General features: G+C 41.0%; 1 protein-coding gene and 1 long non-coding RNA gene across 3 annotated transcripts in view; both read right to left on the bottom strand.

Moving 5' to 3' along the window:
- Window positions 1–15,971, bottom strand: part of LOC130542176 (uncharacterized) — a 31,731-nt gene extending 15,760 nt beyond the window's left edge. The window contains exon 1 of the long non-coding RNA XR_008956542.1: window positions 38–15,971. This is a non-coding gene — a long non-coding RNA (uncharacterized LOC130542176). The remainder of the gene's footprint in view (window positions 1–37) is intronic.
- Window positions 1–27,957, bottom strand: part of NEBL (nebulette) — a 336,480-nt gene that overhangs the window by 289,179 nt on the left and 19,344 nt on the right. The window lies entirely within an intron of this gene.

Genomic DNA, 27,957 nt, shown 5'->3' with positions numbered 1-27,957 from the left:
AAAATAAAAAAAAAAATAAAAAAAAAAAAATAAAAACCTAAATTGAAATTATCACAAGATAACAACACAGCAAGCAACTCTTAGCTTTTCTCTACTTAATGTTCTATTGACTTATGTTAAATCTCTTGTTTGCTCTTTTTCCATCCCCTGGAGAAAGATTTTTTTCATAAGTGCAACTGGTTAAATGAGCATAAAGAGTAAGTGAAGTTTGTTTTATTACTGAAAAAGCTAATATTTGTTATATGTATTTAGACACTGTTCTAGATATGCCAAAAGGCAGAACTGTGCTAATCTCACCTAAATGGAGGCAGCTTTAGTTTTCTAAATTACATAAGTTATGGAATGAGTCTTAATAAAATCACTGATCCAGTTTGTCGTCCTATGAATGCATATTCTGTACACTGATAAAACACGACACCGGGTGTTATAATTCAGCACAAGTTACACCCTAAACATAAAGGAACTTGAAGACATTATTTTCACAGCTTACAAAGCATTTCACATACATTATCTCATTAATTCTTACAACAATCCTGTGAGCTAAGGATTCACAACAGGAGAAAGTCAATATTGTGGAAATAAAAGAGAAACACTAAGATGTCCAAAAGCAATCATTTCTCTGCTCTAAAAATTCTGAATTCAAGACTATCTAAATCAAGCTCACTTAACAGTGTATGCTTGTGAACACTTATTTTCTTTTTTTTTTTTAAGATTTTATTTATTTAGAGAGAGAGCCCGTGTGTGCAAGCAAGGGAAGGGTCAGAGAAAGAGGGAAAGAGAGAATCTCAAACAGACTCCATGCTGAGCGCAGAGTCTGACGTGGGGCTCAATCTCACGATCCTGAGATCATGACCTGAGCCAAAATCAACAGTCAGACCCTTAACCAACTGAGCCACCCAGGCGCCCCTGAACACTTATTTTCAATGGGCTGTATCATCTAACTGTGCTTTATTCAACAGTAATAAAATGCCATTTTCTCATAAATATGAATTTAACAACTCAACATTTTTCTCCACTACCTCATCCTTAAAATCAAAGTTCTTTTCTCCCCGATGCTGTATGTGGAGAATTTCAAACCTCAGAAAGTTTTCAAAAACAGTGCCCTCTATCTAGATTTACCAATTTTCAACATTTTGCCATATTTGCTTTATACATAACACAAATGCATGTATGTATGTATGTATAAGGCAAATATGTATAATATACATGGTATAATGTATTATATTGAGTTATTATATATAATATTTATATTTATTATAAATTATAGATAATAAATAGTATCATATATAATATTTTATATGACTCATATGAAAGTAGCAAGCATCATGACAATTAACTCCTAAATACTTCAATATGAATCTCCTAAGAACAAGGACATTCTTTACATATGCCAATATGTATTATTTCATTCAGGAAACAACACTTACGTAATGTCATTATTTCATATATAGCCCATTTTCAGATGTTCCCAAATGACCCAATACATGTCCTTTAGAGCTGTTCCCTTAACCTAGGATGCAACCCCAGATCACACACTTTATTTAAACGTCACATCTCTTTGGTCTTGTATAACCAAAAAACAGCTCCCCTAGCTCTTTTGGTCTATAATGACTGGCGTTTCTTAAGAAAACAATTTTTGGATTTGTCTGATTGTTTCCTCATGATTAGATTCGGGTTCAATATTTGGGGCAGGAATGCTGCCTAAGTGACAGGTGGGGATCAAATCAGTAGTACTTGATGTCAATTTGTTCCTCTTTTGGTGACGTTAAATTGCTTAAATTTGATCACATGTTTTAAGTATTCTCCACTGTAAAGGTGCCTGTGTTTTCCTTTATAATTAAGTAGCTCAAACGGTGACACTTTGAGAATATTCTGTTCCCAACAACCTTTCACTCACTGATTTTAGCATCTACAGATCATTCTTCCCTGAATCAATTAATTACCATTAATCACTATGGTTTCCTCTTCCATCATTCTTCCTACATTGATTAATCAGCACTCTTCAAAGGTATTTCATGATGGCAGAAAACACCCGGGACCACCCACAGGACAAGGTTAGCACAAGAACGACAGTGCTTGCTGGAGAGAGCTAAGTGTTCCAGAACAGCACACGCTGAGTGAAGTCTGGAGCAAGTGCTAGATACATACAGCTTTGCATTCGCTGCTATGAAGATTTTTCTCTACAGTCGATCTGGTTCAAAGGAATTCTTCCATTGAGCAAGCTGTGGATGTTTACCAGGTTCTTTGTTTCAAGATGATGATAGAATACTGGCAAAGGATCTAAAGAAACCACACTTTTTCAGCTTCATAGAATAACCTCAAGCTTCCTCTCTGAAGTAGAGAGAGAACCTCTTAAAGTATCAGACCGAGAAAATTAGACATGGCTGAAAAACCCAGGAGGTCATTTCTAAAGTATGCTTGATTCCAAAACTTTTCTTTACAGTGTAGATCAAGCACCCTTTTATCCGTGGTCTTGCACGGCTTCTGTTAAAAGAAGGAAAGGGTATTTCTTTCTATCTCTTTCTACCTCTCTTATAGAGAGATACCCTGAGCCTTTATAACAATGTAATTTTATAAACTTGGTCAAGCTAATTGTCTGCGGACCACCTTAATGCATGATAATGCTACACCCAGTGCTTCCAAGATGCAGCCCCTACCGCTGAGCTCCACGCTGACAAAGTCAAAAGAACATTTTAGTTTAATTCAACAATCACAGCGTAATACACACTCTGCCAATGGTGCCACCCTTGAACGTCATTTGTGTTGAAGCTTATGCCTTCCAAGGTGCCACAGAGAAAGCCAAAATCAATGCATGCCTATTGCCAGTATATTACAGAACAGTAGAAATAAATGACCAAATAATCCTCTTATAAATCACTATAAAATGATAAAATCTTAGAAGGGGTCATAGAGAGATGGTGCAATCTCCTACCAATGCCAGGCTCGTGTCTTCAGTATCAGAAATAAAGATGCCATCTCTGCTTAAATACCTCCAGGAAGAGATAGCCCACTGCACATGACAGCTCATTCCACTAATCAAGAGCCACACACAAGACAGCCTGGTGATCGTGGAGCTAAGAATCAATGCATATCACATGACAACTTACCAGTATACCAGAAAATACAGTAATAGAAAAATGCATACTTAATAATAGGCTTCCTTTCAATACTAAGATTTTCCAAAACATTTAAAACAAAATTCTATTTATTGAAATTTGATATACCAACATTAAGCAAGTTAACAGGTAACATATGTTTCAAGCCAAAGAATGTAAAGGTTTCTCCTGCCCTGAAACAGAGTCTTCTCTGTACCATTAAGTCAAAACCCTATCATCTGTGTCTTCCATCAGTCTCAAGAACATCACTTTCTTTCCTTCTATCCACTTGCTCTGCATATTGGGGCTCACTTGGTTAAAAATACCTTCCTTCTATTCTCTTGATCTACTCACAATTCAGAATAGAGTGGCCATGCAACTGATAAACACACAGAAATATGGATATACAGAAACAGTCAATGATTTTGAATGCAGGTGATCAGAACAAGTGCTATAAGAGAGGAAGGAAAAGGGACAGTCTGGGTGGGTTTAGCAATATGAAGTTGGAGGTGATGAGAAAATGCTCAGTGTCCACGTATGAAATCCAGACCAGTATCAATGTGTATCATTTTTAGAGACAGTAGTTGAAAATATGACACAGATCAACTTCCTATGAAAAAGACACATGAAGAAGACAGCAGCAGTGAAGACACCCACTAATACTCCCCTCCAGTATTTCTGCCTTGTATATTGCTTTTTTTGATTTTCTGATTTTTCCCCAATGAATACTCTTATCTTCTCAATGTAACATAATTTCTATAATATTAACAATCTCGTCTCTCATACCTTCTATGTTACTATAGTCATAGAAGATACTTCGATAAAATGATTTTGGCTGGTTCTGATAACAACCCAAAAAGATTCACAAAAAACCTAGTAGTGAGACTTCACCAGTGCATCACAAATTCCCTGGACAACGAAGCCCACCTTTAATGGGTTCTATTCCAACGCCTCTCTGAGGTCAAAACCACAGGTTGTGTTTATATGAAATTCATGGGTTCATTCAATGAAAACTATGAAAATCCACCATGTGCAAGGTACTGTGCTAAGACACACCTAAATGAGACGAGGTCCTCACTCTTGTAGATCTTGCAATATTCTAATCCCCTTCTGCAAAGCCAAAGACAAATTTGTGCCCTGAATCATTTTAGCGTACACCACTGTATTTGCTAATACAAGTGCTTATAATTTCATAGTTTTCTTTTGACTTGACAAACAGTCTAAACTACTGAAACCAGCAAGCACGTGGTTTGAGTATCACTGCTACTTCATACCTGTAGATAAAACTTCATATTCTTACAGTTCTCTCCTTAGCTTCATTCATACATTGAGACAGTTAGGAAAGAGCTCACTAAATCTGTTGTGTACCTAAGCCCTCAGTTCAAATCATCGTGGCCTTCCCCATGGCCCATCAATCCTCACCACTTGGTCCTTCTCTCTCAGTTTACCAGTGCCTAACGTTCTCCTTCTCCCCACCTCACCACCCCCTACCCAAATTATCCAAATTATTCTTCCTTTTCATCCAGTATCTCCAATTCATCTACTCTATGGTCCCCCCTCTGTGAATTCACATGATATATATCTAGCCAGCCTCCACGCATGTAACATTGAGGTTCAAGTTTTCTTATGTTATTGAATAAATGTTTCATATAAATTCTTTTTTCTCCCTCTCTTTGCTAGAATCTAGCAGTAAGCTCTTTGAGGGAAATCCCAGTGTGTGTGTGTGTGTGTGTGTGTGTGTGTGTATGATCACTAGCACAATTTTGTGCACATAGAAGGTGGAAAATATATGCAAATGACTGAAATACTTCTTGGTATTTACAAATTCCATTTAATACCTTACACACTTGTTTCTTTGATAAATGCTTTTAGATCATAATATCGCTTACGAGGCCAACGTAAATTCATTCTACTCATGTTCCAACTCTTCAAAGAAGGTTCTATTTTGATGAAGGATGAAAAGGGATGGGATGGGGGTTAATCTTGTAGCATATTAATGTAACTATTATGTAACGTTACTGTGTTACTGTCCTTTATAACGTAAGGCAACATCACTAACAAAACACCAATGAGTTATGAGCTATTAATATAGGGATAAAAAGAATTCTGCTACCAAATGTATTGAAGCTCATAATATTTTGCCCTTCATTTGCTGACCCATAATCATCAGACCAGGGCCCTTTTTCCCTAGGAGGGGTGCTGAGTTCACAGAGTGGAAGTTTCTTCCTGAGAAGTCACAAGACCCTTATGGCAAGAAAACAACCATTTTAGCCTCCTTAGAGTCCCTCTTTAAGTTAAACAGAACCAGCATCTATGTCAGGAGTCAAAAGTTTCAAACAGGATAGGGTTTAAAAGTTGCAAACTACTTTTAAATTCGGAAGAGTTTAGAAAAGAGTAATAAAAATAATCAGAAACGAGTAGGCCAAAAGAAATAAAAACAGCATCACCTGAATCAGTCTGCACTGAAGTCCGAGTAGAGAGGAGAAGCTGGGCAAAGGCAGGGCAAAGAAGCCACAAGGGAAACTTGCCCCAGAAACAAGCCAGAGGGCTGGCAGCCACTGTGGAAAACAGTATGGAGTTTCCTCAAAAAGTTAAAAATAGAACTACCCTATGATCCAGTAATTCCACTTCTGGATATTTACCAAAAAAATACAAAATACAAAAACACTAATTCAAAGCACCCCTATGTTGACTGCAACATTATTTACAATAGCCAGCCCAGTGTCCATCGATAGATGAATGGATAAAGAAGATGTGGTATGGATACACAATGGAATATGATTTGGCCATTAAAAAACATGAAATCTCACATTTACAGTGACACAGATGCAGCTAGAGAGTATAACGCTAGTGAATTAAGTCAGCCAGAGAAAGACAAATACCATATGATTTCACTCATATGTGGAACTTAAAAAACAAAACAAATAAGCAAAAGGAAAGAGAGAGAGAGAGACAAACCAAGAAACAGACTCTTCACTATGGAGAACAAACTGGGTTACCAGAAGGGAGTTGGGGGGGGGGGGCGGACGGGTTAAATAGGTGATGGGGATTAAGGAGTGCACCTGTCCTGATGAGCACAGGGTGATGTATGGAAGTGTTGAATCACTGTGATATACACCTGAAATTAATACAACACTGTATGCTAACTATACCGGAATTAAAAAAAAAAAAAATTTAATGCCAGAAGGAACTGTCTTGTGTTAGTAAGGTAGAGACAGTCATTGAAAACAACCTTGATGTCCCTCATTTCTATAATGAATGCAATCTTGAGGTCTGCAAAAGCTCACACACACGCAGCCACTGTGTACACGCATTAGGTTGAAACTATATATCCGCTCGTCACCAAAGGGTCCCATCAGATTAAAATGAAACCAGGAGTGCCTTTTTACATCAGACTTCTATTAAAGGGGTATTTTGTGGTTTTAAAGTCTTGCAAACAACTTTTAAATTAGGAAGGCACTTAGGGCGGGAAGCAAGGAGCAGTCATGGGGTGGGGGGCGGGGGGTGATTAATGAACGGGGCTGTTTGAGGCTTCACTTGAAATGATCTAATATCACCCTTGCCTTTTTCCTGAATAAAGCCTCCAAGTAGGGAGAACATACAGGTTGAAGAAGTGGAAACTGTCAGGGTAAAAAAACAGAGGTGGATCTGCTAAATGCAAATGAATTTAGAGGGAATGTAAGGGGGTTTTTTTATTCCTGGCCATCAAAAATAGTTTGGAGGAGCTGTGCCAAAGTTAGAAATAAAAGCAAGTTCTTTTCTCCCTGCACCCTACAGAGTTGCCTTTGAAGTCACATGTGCTCCACAGGGCACAGACAGAAACAAAACTCAGGCCCTTCTTAAATTTTATGATATACGGCTCACTATAAGATAGTGTCCTTCAAGCACTTATAAAAAGTCATTTTCAGTTCCTTCTTCTTAGATATGATAAGCTTTTGTCGTATGCCCTGGAATTTAAATCCATGCTTCCCTCTGGTTATACCTTCTGGTCCCAGGGACAGCCTCAGGGACTTGGCCGAGCTGCCTGGATCGGGTTCAGGTGCTGCCTGGATGGCTGGGCTCCAGCTCCCGGCTTGTAGGGACTGGGGCTGACTCTCTGCAGCCACCTGGCAAGCCTTGGCCAGCTTTGCAGCCTTCTGGACTTCCCTGAACAGCTCCCTGGGAGGCCTCAGTCCTCCTTCACTCCCCATTCTGCCTCCCCAGGGCTAAGGGATGAACAGCAGTTATCCACTCTTCCTGCCTGATGCCCCCCCATAGAAGGTGAGAAAAATATCACATTTGGAGTAATAACAACCATAACGCTGGTAATATTTCAACACTAATCTAACTTCAAAATCAGGGCCTTTCTTGGGAAACCTCACTACAGCCTGAAGTACAGAAATGTTGATATCATTTGTTTTGTTTTGTTTTCTACCTAAATACTGAGCTTCGAGTCTGGAAATGTCCTGAGCCAGTGTCACATAAATGGATCAAAGGGAGAGAAACAAAAACATTCCCTATCAATTCACCCACTGTGTGTACTCTAAAGAGGAAAAAACAAATAGTGTATTTCCAGCATGAGAGATTTTATTGTAGAATATTAGAATACAGCCTCTTTTCTCTGGAAGGTAAGCTAGAACGAAAAGGAATCTTTTAAAGACCAACTAATCCAATTACTTAAACTGCTGCCCAGAAGTTAATGGCTCAGACTAATAGGGTAATGTCAAGAAGACATACAAGCCAATTAGAGGGAGTCTTCCGTGGCCAAAGATGGGACAATATGAATATCAAAAAGAATGACAGCAACTGATTCAAATATATCAAATCTATAAAGTCCACGGCTTGATAATGAGTTGATGAGATGTTTTTCCACCTCCACCCCCAAAAGAGTAGAGAACAGTTTACTGGTGACCACCAGAAGTCGCTGAAGTCCCAATTCATTATTCCTACAATTGCTAAGTAAAAGGCAAAGATGAAGAACGTATCCTGCTTTTTCTTGTCAAACTCTGTTTCAGGATAACCAAATCACTGATGGTGGAAAATTCACCCAAATAAAAGAATCCAACTAATAAGTATGGAAATAATGACAGAATTAGAAAAATTCCATTGCGCCACTCCTAGGTAAGTAGTTGCAAAAACCATTAAGTAAAAAGTGGATGGGGAACTTTACAAAGAATGAGCTAAATCTTCTGATCAATCTTGAGAGTACTAAAACTGGGTCAGTCAGACATATGTCCCTCCTAAAGGAATGCAATACGAAATACAGAGCACCACCTATAAAGTCTTCTTGCCAGAAAATAATAATAGTAATAATAATAAACTAGAGATTAATCAGACCCCTTGATCTAACTATGAGTTTACAAGAAATATGGGGACAGAGGCACAAATTAAATAATGCTACATGGAAACAATTAGTCAAGCCAAAAATGTGGGACATTCTATAGGGTAAAGGATCTGGTTTCTCCAATACATGAATGGAACAAAAAAGAGGAGAGAAGTGAAAGGGGACAATTATAAATGTAAAAATACTTACTAGAAAAGACAGCCAGGTCAATGAATGTACCATGTTAGACTCCTAATTTTACCAAGTGTTTAAAAAAAACAACCTGTTAAAGAGTGAAATGTTACTAAGGACTATGTGTTAGAGGATATAAAGGAATTAAAAATTTGGGGCAATATTTATGTTGTAGCTATATATAAAGTGGGGTTACTTGTTAATTAGAGATGCACACTAAAATATTTGGGGATGAAATTTTAAAAAAAGAAAAGAAAAGAAAGGAAGTTAATGACTCAGGACTGGAACCTGCTCTTATGGTACCCAGCTCATGCTCCCTGCATTATAACCAAATTCAAAAGATATACAAATAGCAAACTTGTTTTAAGTTTTAACAAAAACAAAGGCAACCATCATTTGTGTCCTCTCTTTCCTTCCCTTCCCTTCCATCAAAAAGAAACAATGTATGTTTGAACACCACAGATAAGCCACATTTTCTCCATCTGGAAACAAAAAAACCCAAAAACATGTAAACAAGGCTACCTACCCAATAAGCTCGTAGATTTCTTCGGTAGTTGCTGTGGGGTTTTGTGCATTAAATTAGCTCACCTTTTGGGTGTGAAATGAGGAGGAAGAAGCTCCCTACACCAAAGATCCCACAAGATCCCAAGAGACGCTGAGAGTGCTTCAAATTCCCAAGCCCGTTTGCCATTTGGAAGAAATAATGCAGGGAACTACATACACCTGTGCTACTTTGTCAGCTACCATTTAGTCTGCAAGCCAGGTCCTAAGAAATGGAACATGGGACAGCTAAGAATCAATGAAAGTGAAGGGGGACACAATAAGGGTAATTAATTACTAGAAACATAAAAGGAATGAGTATCTGGAAAAGAAAGTTCAGAATGGAAATGGGGCATCAAAAAACACAGTGTGGGGGAGACAAAAGAACATCACCAACACCTTTTCTAAGTCTCAATTTAGCCCAGGATTGTTCAAAAAAAATTTTTTTTTTAAGTGTGACAAAGTGAGAATGTACAAAAAGTATGGAAGCATAACATTAGGGCAGAAAAAAAGAAAAGATGGTCCTCTGCATTGCAGCATTATTTACAAGAGCCAGGACATAGAAACAACCTAATCATCCATCAACGGATGAATGAATAAAGAAAATGTGAATATATACATACATATAATGCAATATTATTCAGCCATTTAAAAAAGTCCTACCATTTGCAATGGCATGGATGGACCTTGGGGGCATTATGCCAACTGAAATCAGTCAGAGAGAGAGAGAGACTTACTTACAGGTGGAATCTAAAAAAAAAACGAACTCATAGATATAGAGAACAGATTGATCGTTTCCAGAGGTGGGCATGGGGAGTGGGTGAAATGGATGAAGGGGGTCCAAGTACTAACTTCCAGTCATAAGATAAATAAGTTCATGGGATGTCATATACAGCATGGAATATACATCAAATATACTGGATCATATATTTGAAAGTTATGTGAGAATAAATCTTAAAAGTTCTCATCGCAAGAAAAAAAAAGGTGATGGACTTTAACTAAATTTATTGTGGTGATCGTTTCACAATATATACATATATCCAATCATTATGTTGTACATCTGAGGCTAATAAAATGTTATATGTTAACTATATCTCAATTAAAAAAAAAAGAGCTGATTCTCAAAGTCCCACTTGACCTCCCATCTTTAATGAACAGTATGAAAGAAGGACACGCCGGCATTGAGGATGATTGGTGGACTAAGAGCCCACTATGAGATGATCCCCCAGTATATTAACTAGAAACAATGACAGCGTGTAATCTCCAGTTAGGTCTCACTATACTTTACTCACTATGAGGATTCTCTCTGTCAAAATAAATACATAAGCAGACGTAACAAAACCAAACAACAACAAAAATACGCAGGCAGAAAAAAGCACAGCACTGCACAAAATTAATAAGGGCAGTGTGGAAAGAGACAACATTGCAAAATGTTGTTTTGTAACACATTTGGAACCTCTGGAGTGTTTGACAGGTCATGACATAGAACACTGACCTCCAGATTGAAACAGAAGCACCATCTTCTTTTCTCCCCCCCCCCCCCGCACCCCCGCCCGAACGAGTCATTTCTTGTAACTGCGAAGACTGAGAGAGAGAGTGAGGAGAAGAAAAAGAGGGGAGAAAAAAGGAAGCTCATTTGGCAAGGCTCTGGATCCCAGTTTCTCTTAGTTCCTGTCCTCAAAATGAAGTTGGTAACATTTCCTGCCTTTTTTGCATTTTTTGAATGGTCAATAGTAACTTTGTTTCCTGCTTTACCAGAAGAGCAAAAAAAGTTTTATTTTTTTCTTTGTACATTTTTTTAGTATGTATGTATGTTTATATATTAAGATGATTGTGATTCCATAAAATTTGCCTTTTTAATAAAAAGCATACAATTCAGTGCTTTTTAGTATCCTTTCAATTTGTAAAACCATCACCAGTATACAATTCCAGAATATTTTTATCACCCCAAAAAGAAACCCTGTAGCCATGGGCAGTCACTCTCCCTTCTGACCTTTTCCCCCCCGAAAGCCTATGGCAAATACCAATCTTGTCTCTATGGATTTGCCTGTCCTGGAGATTTCATATAAATGGAACCATACAATGTATCACCTTTGATGTCTGGTTTCTTTCATTTAGCATAATGTTTTCAAGGTTCATCATGTTATATCATATATGGGTGCTTCATTCCTTTTTAGGGCTGAATAATGTTCCATTGTATAGACATATGATGTTTTGTTTATCCATTCATCAGCCGATGGACAGTTCCACTTTTCAATGGATTCACTCTTTTGATGGATTCCACTTTTTTGATGATTGTTTCCACTTTTTTGTTACTGTAAATAATGCAGCTATGAACACTCGTGTACAAGTGTTTGTGCTGATGTACGTTTTCAGTTCTCTTGGGTATACGCCAAGCAGGAGAATTGTTGGATCATATGATAACCCTATGTTTAACTTTTTGAGGAACTGCCAGACTTTTCCAAAGCAGCTGCACCATTTTACATTCACACTACAATATACGAGCGTTCTAATTTCTCCACATCCTCAGCAACACTTACTATCGTCCATCTTTTTGACTACGTACATTCCTGTGAGTGTAGAGTGGTATCTTGTGGTTTCAATTTGTATTTCCTTAAAGACAAAGCCTCTTTTCATGTGCTCATTGGCCTTTTATATATCTGCTTTGGAGAAATGTCTATTCAAATCTTTTCATTGTTAATTGGGTTATCTTTTAATTATTGAGTTGTAACAGCTCTTTATCTATTCTGGATAGGTGTCTTTTTTCAGATACATAATTTATAAATATTGTCTTACATCCAGAGGGTTCTCTTTTCACTTTCTTGAGAATGTTCCTTAAAATACAAATGTTGACGAAGTCTAAATTTATTGTGTTGTTGTTGTTGCTTATGCTTTTGGTGTCATATATTAAGCTACCACCTGATCCAAGGTCACAAAGATTCATGTCTGTTTTCCTCTAAAAGATGTATAACTTAGCTCTTACATTTAAGTCTTTGATCCGTCTCAAGTTAATATCTTCCTATGATACGAGGCAGGAGTGCTTCATTTGTTTGACAGCTTTTTTTCTGTGACACTTTCAGTCTGTGTGAAAGGCTACAGCCCTCACATCATTACCCCAGGACAAGTCACAGCTTCTAGGTAAGAGAAGCCGGTACTGTTTTTAACAATGAAATGGCTGGGGAGGCGGTACACAGGACAGTGGTGAACAGCACAAGTTCTGAAGCCAGATTCTGTCTTCATACCACTACTTGTCAGTTGTGGGACTTTGAGTTGAGTTATTCTCTTCTCTGGACTCAATCTTCCTCATCTTAAAATGCAGAGAGGAAAAAAATAGAGCATCTTCAGAGAACTGTAAGAATTACAACTTAATACAGGCAAAATACTCAGAACAGTGCAAGGCCCACGGTGAGCATCCACACACGTAGCTATTATTATTGGGAAAGATCCAACTATATTAATCCTAGGGCTACAGTGTCCAAAGAAATATAGGTCTCAAGATAAGAGCAGAAGAGAGCCTGGATGGGTGTGGGGCTTCCATGACAAAAGCTCTGATTCTCCCAGGTGGTGTTCTTGAACCTCAGAGCCTCCAGCTAACGCTGATGGTCGTCTTTGCCCTGTGTACAGTTTCTGTTTTGCAAGTTTGCCTAAGACAAATTCAATAAGGCACCAAATTTTCCATGCCAAAAAAAAAAAAAAAAAATAGGCTTGAGTTTACTGAAGTAATACTCTACTCTGTTAGAATCAAAGCTACTGGGGCACCTGGGTGGCTCAGTCAGTTAAGTGTCTGCCTTCGGCTCCGGTCATGATCCCAGGGTCCTTGGGATCAAGCCCTGCATCGGGCTCCCCGCTCAGCGGGAAGCCTGCTTCTCCCTCTCCCTCTGCCTGCCACTCTCCCTACTTGTGTTCCCTCTCTCACTGTGTCTCTCTCTGTCAAATAAATAAAAACTTAAAAAAAAAAAAGGAATCAAAGCTACTTACAAGGGCCAGCTATTCTTCCTCCATAGTGTTTTTGTTTCCAGGTCATTTTAGCAACAGTGTTAGAAATACTAGGGTTATCGGGGCGCCTGGGTGGCACAGCGGTTAAGCGTCTGCCTTCGGCTCAGGGCGTGATCCCGGCGTTCTGGGATCGAGCCCCACATCAGGCTCCTCCGCTATGAGCCTGCTTCTTCCTCTCCCACTCCCCCTGCTTGTGTTCCCTCTCTCGCTGGCTGTCTCTCTCTCTGTCAAATAAATAAATAAAATCTTTAAAAAAAAAGAAAGAAATACTAGGGTTATCGAGAGTGCAGTGTTAATGCCGTCAATCCAGATTCTTTTAGGAATTTCCTACACATCTCAGAAATAATAGGAGACACCAATCAATCCATGTAAACACAAGTCATAAACAACTGTAAGTATCACTCCTAAGGGCTGTCTTTTTTACCGTCAATCCCTAATTATCCAGTTATGGACAAGTTTCCATTCTAAGGTGATTTCCCATCCATGAGAAGCCTTCTGGAACATTTTCCTTCCTCTCTTCCCAACTATCCCATCAATTAGTGTGTGTTTAGCAATTGAAAATTCCTTTTAGGGGCGCCTGGGTGGCACAGCGGTTAAGCGTCTGCCTTCGGCTCAGGACGTGATCCCAGCGTTATGGGATCGAGCCCCGCATCAGGCTCCTCCGCTATGAGCCTGCTTCTTCCTCTCCCACTCCCCCTGCTTGTGTTCCCTCTCTCGCTGGCTGTCTCTATCTGTGTTAAATAAATAAATAAAATCTTTAAAAAAAAAAAAAAAAGAAAATTACTTTTAATATTAGTATTTGCAAAATAGAATTAAATAGGAAACCTCCTGGGATCAAATCATGTACTGGGTGACTGCTGAGTTCTGACGTTGTTATAACAAACTCCGGGATTCGTTCAGCCAGAAGAACATTGTTCCCTCTTCATCTGTAAGGTACTCTACTCTGATTCCACACTGTCACTTCCGCTTAAAACAGTTTTCAGAATTCCTTTCACTCGGCTAGTCATCTGTGTACACACACTTCAATATTTTATACCTTTTTCAAAAACCAAAAATAGGTTCCTTCAGCCTGCACATGAGCTCGGCCTACCCTCGAGGGGGGTGGCAACCCTTGTGGAGGTTCCAGGGCACTCGTTCATTTCCTCCACGGACACCCCCTTGTGAGTCATTTGAGTTCAAACAGAGCTGTGTCTGTAGGCCTCATTTCATCCCAGATCCCAAGCTGAGAGCAAAGCCGCCTGAGCTCCACCCTCGGGACATTCCTCACTCGAGAAAACACGTCTCCCTCTTCCAAACTGAATTCAGGAAGCTTATAAAAGAGGAGAACCACTGGGTGAGGTGAGGCCACAGGGCCTCTGCCAACAGGACTGCCCATCTCCCCCAACCTCCCCAAACCCCTTTCTCTGGTGTTTTCCCATCCTTAACCTCCCAAAGGGCTGTTTTAAGATGTAACTTTTCCAGCCTCCGTAAACCCACGCCCTAGTGACAGCCTCCGTGGAGAAGGAGAGAGAGGGGAGGAAACTGGCAATGATTCTTGGCATAAGAATACTTGACAAAATGAGGCACTGAGAAGTTATTTCTCAGGCCAGGTGAAGCTACCTGCTCTCAGCCTCCTACAGCTACAGGAAATGAACCTAAAGAACCAAAGAAACTACCCCATGAAGGAAAAGGAACCACTCCAACTACATACAGATCAGACCTGTTGGGCTATTCGCCTGGCCAGAGACACCACGGCAAGCCCTTCTGCATGCGAAACAGTTACCGACGGGTCTAAACAATGAGGACTTCTGAGCAAGTAGGGTAGCCCAACATTCCCGTTTGCGTGGGACTGTCTTGGTTTCAGAACTGACAGTCCTGAGTCCTCAGGGGCCACTCTACCCCCCCATCAGCTCTCTGCAGCCGTCCTGTTCTTTCTTCCCAACGTACGTAACCTCTTGCTTGTAAAACTGGAGGTAATCATAAGACTTATCTCAGAAGGTGGTCAGCATTCAATGAAACAATTTTTTCAAAGTATCTGGCATCTAGTACTTAACAAATAATTATTACTCGCACTACAAGAGTATGCAGATAGTAAATATTTGCCCAGACAACTTTGCTGTTTTCAACTACACAAAACTGTCCTTGTGTGCTTAGTCTCCGTGCTTAATTATTCATGTAGGATTGGTGTTCATTTACAACTCGACAAAACTGGGGACAAAATTAGTCCAGTTTACCAAATGATCCTGTGCAGTGTCTGAGTGCACCGCAACTACTGCTGCTAATTTCCTCCTGGTTTTTCAGCCTTTAAAATCCATTCAAAAGCATGGTCATAGACGATGCTGCCTCGTCGGTCACCTCCTAGGCTTGGCACTGTCTAAGCAAAAGCGTGACTGGGTATATGGAGAGGAGCTGAGCATGGTGGGAATGATATGATAGTTATTGAGATTTCTAGTGGTCAGTACTCAGCTCCTCTTTGCCAGGCCCCCCTGCCTACCGGGTAATCATGACTATAAAGAAAGGCAAGCTTGGAAGAAGCATCAGACTGGCTTCCTCCAACAGGAGAAGCCGAGACAGTCCTGCATCCCTGGGACAATTGATGGCACTGTCCCAACTTACACTAAGCACCTATAATCTGTGTCTGTTTTCTACTTGGCATTTCCAAGACCAAGAAGAGAAGGACACATACAAGAAATGACCCTCTAAGGTAGGGAGAGAAGATGGCCTTTGGGTTCCTAAAAAGCTCAGCATGTGGTGGCCCAGAAGGTAAAGTTTGAAGGGCTCCTCCAGGAGACAAAGAGATCTTTAAAATAAATGGGCCATCAAGTATGCCTCTACCACGATTACAAGGTTTACAAAAAAAAAAAAAAAAAAAACATAGAGAACATAAGCAATGCATAGATTATAGAAAAACCAAAAGAGGGCTCAGGGTTCAACAGGATGTCAGAGGAGGAGATGAGGTCAACCAGAGGCAACAGCTGGCGACAAAAACACAAGGATGACAAGTTAGAGAATCAGAAACAGGCAATAATGGGACAGAGTTCTTGCCAAGAAAACAGTGACTACTATTGTCCCAAACACTGCAAGTAAGCAAAAGGAAATTAAATTACCGAAAGTAAAGAGCACATCGTAGTAAACCGTAGCCGTTATCCATGACTTCATGATATTCTTCACAGGATTTATTCCTACTTGAGTCTATATATTCAACTGTGATTAAGCCTTCAAGTCTGTTCAAAAGCCATCCAATCACCAAATTCAAAGAACACATTTTGTCATCTCTAGTTACAATACATACACAGAGCTCTCAGATGTTAAGAGCAGTGGCTTGCGTAGGCCTTCTCATCATCAAGTTACATAGCACTAGTGGAACTCTTTCTGGGAATCTAAGCCAAGCTCTCAAGGCTATAATTCAAAGTAACATGGAGAAATTAGAGAAAGACATTTTCATTAACGTGAAGCTTTAGACTTGTGGCCAAAGATTTGAATAGAAATGCAAAATACAATCAGATGGAATAAAATGACTATTTAATGTTGCCAAGAGCTGAAGAAATGCAGAATGTAACCAAGCAGGGGAGAAAAGCAGTTGCAACCTGGATGAGGATACAGACATATGTCCACCTAAATCAGATGAAAGAAGGACATAAGGATTTCAGCCCAGGAGATCAAGGTTGAAAACCCATCACATCAGAAGGGTGTGGACCACTCTTTCTGTTGCCATAGCGACCATAAAGGACTTAGCCTCCTGTTGTCATAGTGATTATAAAATGGACTTCCTGGCAGTTCAAAAAGAACCTGGACATATGCCTCGGTAACCCCAAATCTCTGCCAGATAAACAACTGTGGGGTGGCCCAGTCACCTCAACAGCTAGCATGGCGACCTCAGCCTACCTCGTATACCTCTTTTTCCCGCCGTGAGCATGTATCTTGACAAGATTTAGAATAAAACATTGAGATACTAAAGTTAATGAAAATCATAGTATTAATAGCCTTGTGTTGAGTTCAGAATAATCTTTCTACATCAGGTATTAAGCTGTAATGGCATGCTTGAGAATGTGACATCTTTGAGAATGTGCCAGATTGCAATTGATTTTAGACTTGTCGTTGACTAAAAGGTGAAAATATGGGTGTTCTCAAATGATATTAGAATGTTAAGAATGAGAAATTCTCTGTATTTATAAGTTTAACCTTTAAATTTATGAGAATTATTTAAGTAGTTAAGGTATTTTTTGCTAAGAACTTTAGGTTTGTGTTAGTAGGCATCTGAAATGATTAAAAAGATCAGATATATTAATTCACAAATGCAAATTTAAATGTTGAAGGAAATGTGACTCACTTAAAAACTAAATGAATGGGAAGTTGGTCCATCCAACTTGAATTTATTCACCCTTATTTAAAGCAAACACCCAAAAGCTGTTCTTATTTTATATACGACTTATGAGATTCATATATAGAATAACAAGTATTTTAAGTAAACTAAAAGCGTAAAATAAAAATAAAAATAAGTCTAGTCTTTTACTTTAGTAAGTGACTGTTAATTAAAATGAAAATTAATTAAAATTAATATTCATTTAAAAGTAATATTAATTTTGGTTCTGCAAAAAATGCATAACCGAATCTAACCATGAGGAGATATGAAATGTAAAATAAAGGGCATTACTACAAAACAAGAAAGAAGAAAAGTCTTCAAAAATGTCACTTTCTCACACACACACACACACACACACACACGCACACGCACATGCACAAAGGAAGAAGAATTATTCCAATTTAAAGAAGACCAAAGGGACCTGACATTTCAATAAAGTGCATGATCCGGGATTTTCCTTCACTAAAGATGACATTATTGTTTAAATTGGGAAAATCTGAATCAGGTCTGTAGATTAGATAGTACTATGGTTTAATGTTAATTTCCCAATTTTGAAAATGGGAGGGTATTTATGTAAGAGAATTCCTTTGTTTTTAGGAAACACACAGTTAAGTATTTAGGGACAAAGAGACATTGTGTCTACACTTATCTCAGTGGTTCAGGGAGAAAAGAAAAAAGAGAAACAGATAAAAACAAATGTATTAAAATGTCATTTGGAGAATCCTGGTGAAATGTTTACAGGAATTCTTTGCAACACTCGTGCAACTGTCCTATGCTTCCAGTATTATGTCAAAATGAAAGTTCAAGAAAAACTAATATTAGAGTAACAGTTCAAAAAAATGCCACCCTCGCACATCCAAAATCACCCACTGACCGAGAAGCACAAAAAGCTGATTAAAAGCAGGAAAAATAGGGGCGCCTGGGTGGCACAGTAGTTAAGCTTCTGCCTTCCGCTCAGGGCGTGATTCCGGCGTTCTGGGATCGAGCCCCACATCAGGCTCCTCCGCTATGAGCCTGCTTCTTCCTCTCCCACTCCCCCTGCTTGTGTTCCCTCTCTCGCTGGCTGTCTCTATCTCTGTCAAATAAATAAATAAAATCTAAAAAAAAAAAAAAAGCAGGAAAAATAAATTTCAGAGGGCAGAGGAAGACTGAGTAAAATGGACAAGAGGAAAGCTTTCCATTCTTGGGAAAAGTCTGAAAATTAGAGAAAAGATGACTTAAAGGATAGTAAGCTTTCCTCTACCTTGAACCCAGAGTCAGTTCAGATGACAGGTCTGACACCAAGAGTGTGCCGTGCCCGCTGCAACTGCCGGCCCCAAGGTCTCACCGAGCAAAGGAGCTGACATTCGGGATCATTACCCTTGGCCTCCCCCGCCCCCTTCAGCATAACCCATCTTCTGGAAAATCTCCCTCTTGATCTAAAGCCAAATGCTTCTAGGTAGAAGGCAGTTCCCACCCCTGGTATCCACATCTCAATCCCAGCCAGGACGGGACTAAGGAGTTGTGAATCACTCTTTGTAACAGGACAAAAGAGCTTATTCAGTAGGGGAACTTGTAGGAATAGCAATTCTCTTAGCTTTCTCCTTGGTAATATAACCCATCATTCCTAAGCATTCCCTATGGGTGGTGTTCCCAATACACAGATACCTGACTTCGAATGTGCCCAGCCCTAGCCTGAGACCATGACCAGGCAGACCAACCAAATATGGCTTCACCCTGGGTTGCACCAGGCCCATCTACTAGCATGACCTGAGCCACCCTGTGCTCTGTAGCCCTGCAGGACAACAGACTGCCTAACCTCTCACTTCAGGGGAAACCTGCTCGGCCAAGGGGCAGAACAGAGCACTCACTATGGAAGAGAAAACAGGAATCGACAGAAACTAAAACAGACAAAGACATTTTCTAACATGATCAGTTATCAAAATTCAGATTGAACGTGTAAGGAAGTTGTGGTATCCCCTTCTTTAAATTCTTTAAAGTCATGGGAGAATTTTTTTACTTTGAATATTTCAAATATTCTCATGTTTGAAACTACATAAACCTGAAGTGGTTATATGTTGGTGAATGTGAGACTAAGGATGTGTGTGTGGTTGTGTGTGTGTGGTTGTGTGTGTAAGACAGAGAGAGAGACTGAAGCATGGAAATGTATAACAATTACCTTAACCTTTGGTTAATTCAGTAAGCGCTGACTAGCACATGATACATGTATAATGGAAGCTAAGAAAGGAGGGGCTTTCAAAACCATACAGACATGGAGGTTAAAATTCAAACACAGAAGTGCTTTATTAAATACTTAGTACACAATTTGATGAAATAAATATAATCAGCCTCATTTTTCAAGGTAAGAAATCTGGGGAAAAAAAACTAGGCAAATCTCAGAAAGATGTTAAATGGCAAACCAGAGGTCCTAATAAAATAGAAGAGTCCCCAATGCTAGTCCTTAATCTGGAAGACTGGGTATTCATTTTTTTTTAAGATTTAATTATTTTTATTTGAGAAAGAGAGAGAGAGAGAGATGGAAAGAGTGTGAGTGGGAGGTGGGGCAAGGAGAGAGGGAGAGAGAGAATCTCAATCAGACTCTTTACTGAGCGCGGAGCTGGCAGGGGGACTGGATCACACGACCCACGACCGTGAGATCACGACCTGAGCAGAAACCAAGAGTCAAATGCTTAACCGACTGAGCCACCCAGGGGCCCCAACTGGGTAATCTTTTCATCAAACCACCCCACTTCCCAAAATCTTGGCTTCCCTACCTGTTTGATAAGTGAATTAAACCAGATGGCCCCTCAAGTTGCTTCCAGTCTTGAAAAAAAAAAAAAAATCTAGAATTTCCATCCTACGATTTAGCCCCATTGAACATACATAACAAGCCAGACCAAGATAAGAAGGAAAAGAAAGCCTAAAATAAGGCCAGTTCAGAAAAACCTTATATCATAGTTCACTCCTTTACGCAGAAAAGGAAATGGTAACTATTCAATCAGGAAACAAGTTACGATTAGTCAAAGGAGGTACTGTAGAAAACTCAAATAAGAAGAGGATCTTTGTTCTGTTCCTCTTGTGATTATTAAGAATACTAACATTCTCTGGTCTCCCCAGCGCAGAGGCAGCTGAAGCAGTTACTTGTGTCCTGGCAAGGACGGAGGGCGGCACCCTACAGAGGTTGTCCCTCTCACTCCCCCAGGCCCTAAGGAACAAAATCACGGTCATCAGCCTTCAATCCTTCAATTACCTTCCCTTTTTCCCAGGATTAGGCAGCTCCTGCAGGCTGGGCTGAAGGAGCTGCAGGCGTTTGGAGAATCTTGTGTTAGGTCCTGGCTTCCTTCTGTAACCCAATGCCCTCCCTCTGCTGCTTCCAGCCCTCCAACTGCCCCACTGAGGTAACCCACCCTCCCTAGCCTGCTGAGCGTCCCATGTAACCTTTTATGCTCAAATAAAATTAGACTGGACTAGGAGGAGCCTGGTTTCTAATCAAGTCCCATCATTAACTGGCCGAGTGACCTGTAACTAGCTACATAACTTCATATGCCTCTTACTCCTCTGTAATATATATATATATATAGCACTTAACTTTGCACCTGTCATCTCAATGGAAAAGTAAGTAAAATCAGACATGTTTTAAATACATAAAACACCCTTTCAAACTACTCAGAAAAAGATCCACCTCCCAGTAGATAGAGAAGGAGCTAAAAAGGCTAATCACGGAAGTAAAAATGGCAACAAAGATGAAAAGATGCTCCTTAATAAATCGAGGAACTGAAAATAACACAACCATTAGATATTATTTTTCATCCAACAGGTTGGTAACGTGTAAAAGACTATATTAGCCAGGGTATGGGAAAATGGGTGTTACGGATATTCCAGGTGGAAAGACTGTCATTGCCTTTCGGAGGGAATTTGGTAGTAGCCAACAAAACATTAAATATGCCTGCTTTTGATCTGGCAAGATCGCTCATGATACTCTCCTCAAGAAATATTCTCACATATGCCAAAAATATACATCTAAAGATGTTCAGTGCAGCACTGTTCACTTAATGGGAAGATGGTTAAATAAATTATGGAACACCTCAACTATGGGATATTAAACGGACATAAAGAAGAATCAGGCAGATCTATTTATTTCCCCTGACATGGAATATATTGTGAAACTAGAACAGTGCCTGGCACACAGGAGTCATTTAGTAAGTATTTGCCAAATGAATGAATGAATGAATATATATACACGTGTCCTAGCACTTTCATACCCTGTCTCATCTAATTCTTATGGCAACCCTAACCATACGAGCCAAGCAGATACTACTGTCCCCAGCGTTAAGGATGAGGAAATTCAAGTTCAAGGTGGCTATGACTTAACCCAAGATCATAAACCTAAGGTATTCTTGGTCAGCGCTCTTTCGAGGCTGGCGTTCACTCTGCTTGCAGTGAGGCCAACCTATAAGCAAACCCCAAAGGGGAGCGCCAAGTCTGTAGGCAGCTGGAGGGTCACTCAGCAATTGCCTGTGGACTGGGACAGACTGATTCCTCTTTTACCACAAAGCCTCCCATTAGGTGAGGCTTGGCTCTCTGGACCTCTACTGGGGCCCACTTGGGCATCTAACACCAGGTCTAAAAAGAGGTCATTCAACAACAGGTCGTCATGGAAACCCCACCCTCCTCCCCTCGCCCCTGGAACAGAATGGAGCGGGAAGAGAAAGAGGAACATTTGTGAAGTGCCTGCAATGAGCCAGGCACGATGAATAGGGAAAAAATTCATCTGAGCCTTCCTTTACAAATCACCAAGAGAAAAAGACAGTGCGCTGTGACACGAAGTGCAGACCATGCCTGCGTTGCTGCTCAATCTAGGTCAGTCATCGCTGCAGAGCTGAGCTCACATGGGGCTCAGTCCAGTCATCCCTCTTACCAGCCCGCGTCACACGGCACAGGCCTGGTGCCACGTGGCCACCGAGCCACGGCCGTGCCGGGGGCTGCCTCCAACAGCCATCACCTGTTCACACCAGGAACATGCATGTCCGATGCATGAGGAAAACCTACTCGCTGATCTGTAAAACACAAACTCTCTGTCCCGGATAAGCGAGAGGACAGCCAACACATTCAGAAATGTCAGGCACGGTGCTCTCGCTGAAACAGCCTTCTTTCACTTTTATTCACCCTACACTCGCCTTATCAGAAACTGCTGAAAATGGGGGGCGCCTGGGTGGCACAGCGGTTAAGCATCTGCCTTCGGCTCAGGGCGTGATCCCAGCGTTATGGGATCGAGCCCCACATCAGGCTCCTCTGCTATGAGCCTGCTTCTTCCTCTCCCACTCCCCCTGCTTGTGTTCCCTCTCTCGCTGGCTGTCTCTATCTCTGTTGAATAAATAAATAAAATCTTTAAAAAAAAAAAAAAGAAAAGAAACTGCTGAAAATGGGGCTGTGTTTGGGCATAGTTACCTTGGAACTTTCATCTTAATTACAGACACTCTTAGTAACCGTTGCTTAGTAACAAACACGTTTGAAATAGATTTGTTGACTTATTATGAGAAACTCTAAAAAGACCTGAGTGTGGTGGAAAAACAGCAATGGCCTGATAAAGTGAAAAAATTTTTAACTAAGAAACTGCTAGCAAACTTGAGTATTCCCTGATTCCAAAGATATCACTGAAGGTCTATGGTAGTGTCATCATATTTTCTTTCATAATATTATATTCATATTTTTATATTACATTATATTTCATAATACTTTATTACCAAACTATTATTTTCAGACCTGCTTCAGGTGCAGCTGATGGCCAAAGCTCTGTGAGATCGGCCTTGGACATTTAGTCAAAGAAGGATCCCACACAGAAGAGCAATGGCTTCTGGAGTTCCACAGGTCCGAAATATCCTCCATGGCATAGTTTTGAGACTGCTTCTGTTCAAGATTTCAGGCGGTGTCTGAGGCTCCTGGTGAGTTTTCAAGTCAGAAGGGAAAATCAAGGGATGGTTTCCCTCAATCTTTCCAAGAGTATTTGTTTATCACCTGTTAATAAAATCTGTGGTAAAAGTGGAAATGGAAATGCATTTCAGCACTAGGTCCTACACACATCTTCCCCAAAGCAAAGCCCCAACCTCACATACAATCCTCATTGAACTTCTGCGTCTTCTGCCACCTGGCAAGACCTGGCCGTCTGCTGGCCACGCTCACCTCAGAGGCTGGACGTCTTCTCCACCCAGCTCTGCTCTCAGGATCTCAGAAGAAGGGATCCTCACTGGCACAGTAAATCCATCCCCTTGGATCCTTCTGGCGTTTTCCTCTGCCCCGGCTTCTGGTCCAGTTTCTTTTCTTCCTATTTTTGAGAAACCTCTCAGAAGACATGTGTCTGCTCACTGGTGGTCCTTACTCACCTCCCACTCAGTCCTCAACCCACAGCAATAGGACCTGACCTCATGCTCTCCCTTTCCAGTCGCCATATCTGTTGTTTCTAGAAAGACGTTGATGAAGAGTAGTATAATTTTCAGAAATCTGTTTTTCCGATACGTGTCTGTCTCTGTAGTTGCAAAGATGCTGCCGTACAGTAAACTGTTGGTTCTACCACCACACTTCTCCCAGGGCCCAGCCTCATTTAGCTCATACGGACTATGACGCCAGCCTCAGAACCGACGAGTCTCCTATCTACTTGAAGACTTCCCACACTGCCAAAATTTTCTTCCTAAACACTTTCTAATCTGACAATCTCTCACCGCTGCTCAAAAACCTTCCTGACACTCCATGCCCTCCGGCAGCCTTCCTTCGCCATTCTTCCTACTGTTTAAATCCACTCCACCCTAACCCATCTGCCCAGGGAGTCCTTCTAATTTGCCACCATCCAAGCCTACATCCCTGTGGTAAAAAGAAAGAGCCGCCATGGAAGGAGGGAGGAGAGCATCCACTCCACAGGTCCCTGTCCCCAGACATTCTATCTGGTTTGCCCAGCACATCTCAGGTCGCTTCAGAAGTCTACTCCACTCATTTATGATGGCTGCCTGCCCCCCCCCACCCCAGGCATTTGAACTTGAGGCCATAGGCTTAAAACTTTGTACCAGCTTTCCTAGAGCCACCCAAATTTAACTCATATATGGACTCCTTCACTGAACAAATACTTAGCAGCGTATCAGCCATTATATGTAGGCAGAGATGACACCATAATAACAAAAAAGATTAAGGAAACTCTTCCTTCTCTCATGGAATTGGTAGAATAAGGAATTCTTCAAATAAATACACCGTAAGTGCTAAGAAGAACAACTATATAAGGCTTCTAAGAGTTTGCAGTAGAAAGAACTAGCTAACTCAGGGAAGGCATCCCTGTTGCGAGCTGAGGACTAAGTGAGGAAAAGTCATCAAGGAGGCAAAATTTCATGGTGGGAGGTAGGGGCGAGGAAGGCAGTGCTCCAGGAAGAGGAACAACATGTTCAAAGGTCCTGCTCCTTCTCAAATTCTTTCTCCAGTGTGCTCACCGTTAGGGAGCCTCCCTACTAGCTTATGTTTTCTTTGGTAGCATATCATTATTGGCGTCTAAACTAAACAAAGACTCCCATTGCAAAATCAGAGCAATCATTGTTTTTGAAAGACTGAGGCTGTTAATGTTTAAAAAAAAAAAAAGGAAGGAAGGAAGGAAGAAGAAAACACACACAAACACCAGAGCTTAGGTTTTAAAACATATATTTACAAAAATATTGTTCTCTATTTCAACACCCTCATTTATTCGTAGCATGTGCTTTTTTAAACTAAGGATTTATATCAGGGTATTGGAAGCATTCACTTCTCATCAACTCTGTGACAAATTCCACTCAGAACAGCTGCTACCATAAAATTTAATCTGCCACTTCCCCAAAAAAGTCACTTGAATGTAAAATAACTTTGCCTTCCTCCTAATATTTCACAAGTAATTAAAACCGAAAGGATGGGCTGAGTTCCCCCAGACTGGCTCCATCCACAAACCTGCACAATTACAGAATGTGGGGGGGGGGGGACACTAAGTCACGAACGCTGGAGAACATACAACGTGTCTCCAAACATTTGCACTGCCAAGAAGCGAAGCTAGCAAGGACGTTTGGCAAATATAAAAGTGAGATGTGAATACTTCAGAACAATTATCTGTGTAAATCAAACGTTCAAAAGACAGTCATTATCTGCTCCTAATTCACCTTTGTAGACGCCACTGTTTGTACACTTTCTGTGCAAAAATCACAACCAAAGCCAAAAGACTGGCTAACTACCTTATGGCATTTATTATTAGCCCCCAAAATGAAAACTTTCTTCAAATGTTTTCCTAGGTGCCTTAACTGTACAAGAAAATTAATAGGAAGTGGAACGGGGCCAACCTCTAGCTGCAGAACAAGGTTCTGTTGTCAAAACTCATTCACGCCAAGGTGGTGCTCTACGTTCAAAAGAGGTGACGGGAATGTTTCTTCAGCCAGGGCAAGGAAAATTAATGACCACCACTCAGAAATATACAGTCTGTTAGGGCAATGCCCTCAGCCCCGATCACCACGGAGGGGCAGGAAGAGGAGGACAGAATGAGGGAGGGCATGAGAAAGAAGGCGGTGACCTGTCGGGAAATCCACAAGACTCAATCATTCTCCAGGCTTTTTTCCAAGTTCCCTCCAAAGCAATCGAGGTGTAAATGACATCCAGGAAATAAAACCACGTGCACAATGTGCCCACCCTGCTTAAGTCAAAAGGCGTACAGAGTCACTGACGATGGCGGAATGGCCCTGCACTGTCCCTTTCCTCAGACCCTCGTGTCCAAGCAACACCCAGGGGATGAAACTCCCTTGAGGACTGGGGCCTCACGATAACTCGGGCTGCAATCCTATGATAAAATATATTCTTGTTTTACAGTAAAGATGATATCAGTACACCCTCCACGTCACCATCCCTTTGCACACACACATGCACAGAAAGCCTTTTTTTTTTTTTTTTGGCCTATTAGTATGCACATTCTTTTCACAGCAGCCAGAGTGATCCTGTTAAAAACCTAAGTCACATGTCATGTCACTCCTGAGCTCAACACCCCCCAGCAGCGCCCGCTCACTCACAGCTACCCCAGTGGCTATAATGGTCTATAAGGCCCTTCACAGCCCCCATATGTACTGCCCCCTCTTTCCCTCCCTCCAGCCCCCACTAGCTGGCTGTCCTCCAGCTCATCGACCACTCTCCTCTGCCCACACTCCCCACACGCTCCCTGGCTGGCCTGCCTCTCCTACACCCCCAGGTTCTCTGTGTGTCCTTCCTATTGCCTTGGTCTGGGTCTCCGCAGAGCTGGTCCCTCGCCTCCCCCAGGTTTTGTTCAAATGTAAGAACTCCATTTCTCTGAGCAGCTTATTCTAAGTTGCAAGCAGCCCTCCAACCCCCGCCTGACCCACTGACACTCTGTTTCCCTTCCTTGCTTGATTTTTCTCTATGGTATCTATCACTTTCTAATATATTACTTATGGATTTGTTGTGTATATTGTGTATATTGTCTGTGCTTCCCTCTAAAATGGAAACTCCATGAGGGCAGTATTTTCATCTGCTTTGAACTACACATACATCTACTACTATATTCCCAAATACTTAGGACAGTGTCTGGTAGTAGCAGATGTTCAATCAATATTAATGAATGAATGAATTCCACCAATGAATTAACGAAGAAGGGACTGAAACTCTACCATTCAAGGAATAGGACAGTAAGGTGAGCCCTACTGGGCTTAACAGGAATGCAGGCAGAGACAAGCCCAATTTTACTTCCACCCCCCCCCTTAGCTTCTAAGGGGCCTGGGTCGCAAAACAGTGCAATCCAGGATGGACCTTCTCTCATGTTCTTCATCTGGCCATCCCTCTATCCCCAGCGCCAAGCTTCTGGTTATAAACTAAGCTTCTGGTTATGCCTCCAGTGTCATATTTAAAATCCACTAATCTCATGAACTCCTTCGGCACTCGGTGAGCATCGACCCACCTCCATTCCCCAACGCCACACAATGCCCGCAGGCCACACCTCACAACATAGGCTACAAGGACAGAGGGATCCACTGTCGACAAACATTCACCATTAATCCAGAACAGAAGAAGCCAAAAAAGAAAAAGGAAAGCATATCATGCCATCCAAACACTTAACTAGCGAAGTGTAGATCAGGTAACATACTGGGTTCCAGGCACTAACTCTGCTCTGAACTCATGAACCTCAGAACAGTAATTTAACTTCCTGTTTGGAGAAAATATAAAGATAAATGCATCAAGTTCTAGTCCAGCATGCCAATGACCACAAATCTTTTCCTACGTATTCTGCTAAAGTAAAACATGACTTTGGGGCGGGCGGGGGGGGGGGGGCTCTCTGTATCCATTTCCTTGTTTGTAGCAATATGAATAATAGAATAACCCAACGGAAAAGCAGCACCACCCTATGTCCTTAGAACCAAGGTTTTGTTCTCCTTGGTTTCAACCTCTCTTTCTAGCCTTTGTGGATTTTCTCTGGCCTCGAATCCCAGATCTCCGGTCTGCTAGCCCCAAGTTGTCTA

Source organism: Ursus arctos, unplaced genomic scaffold (genome assembly GCF_023065955.2).
Source record: "Ursus arctos isolate Adak ecotype North America unplaced genomic scaffold, UrsArc2.0 scaffold_30, whole genome shotgun sequence".
NCBI lineage: Eukaryota > Metazoa > Chordata > Mammalia > Carnivora > Ursidae > Ursus > Ursus arctos.
The sequence above is the reverse complement of the archived record's forward strand: the minus strand, read 5'-3'. Positions and strand labels throughout refer to the sequence as shown.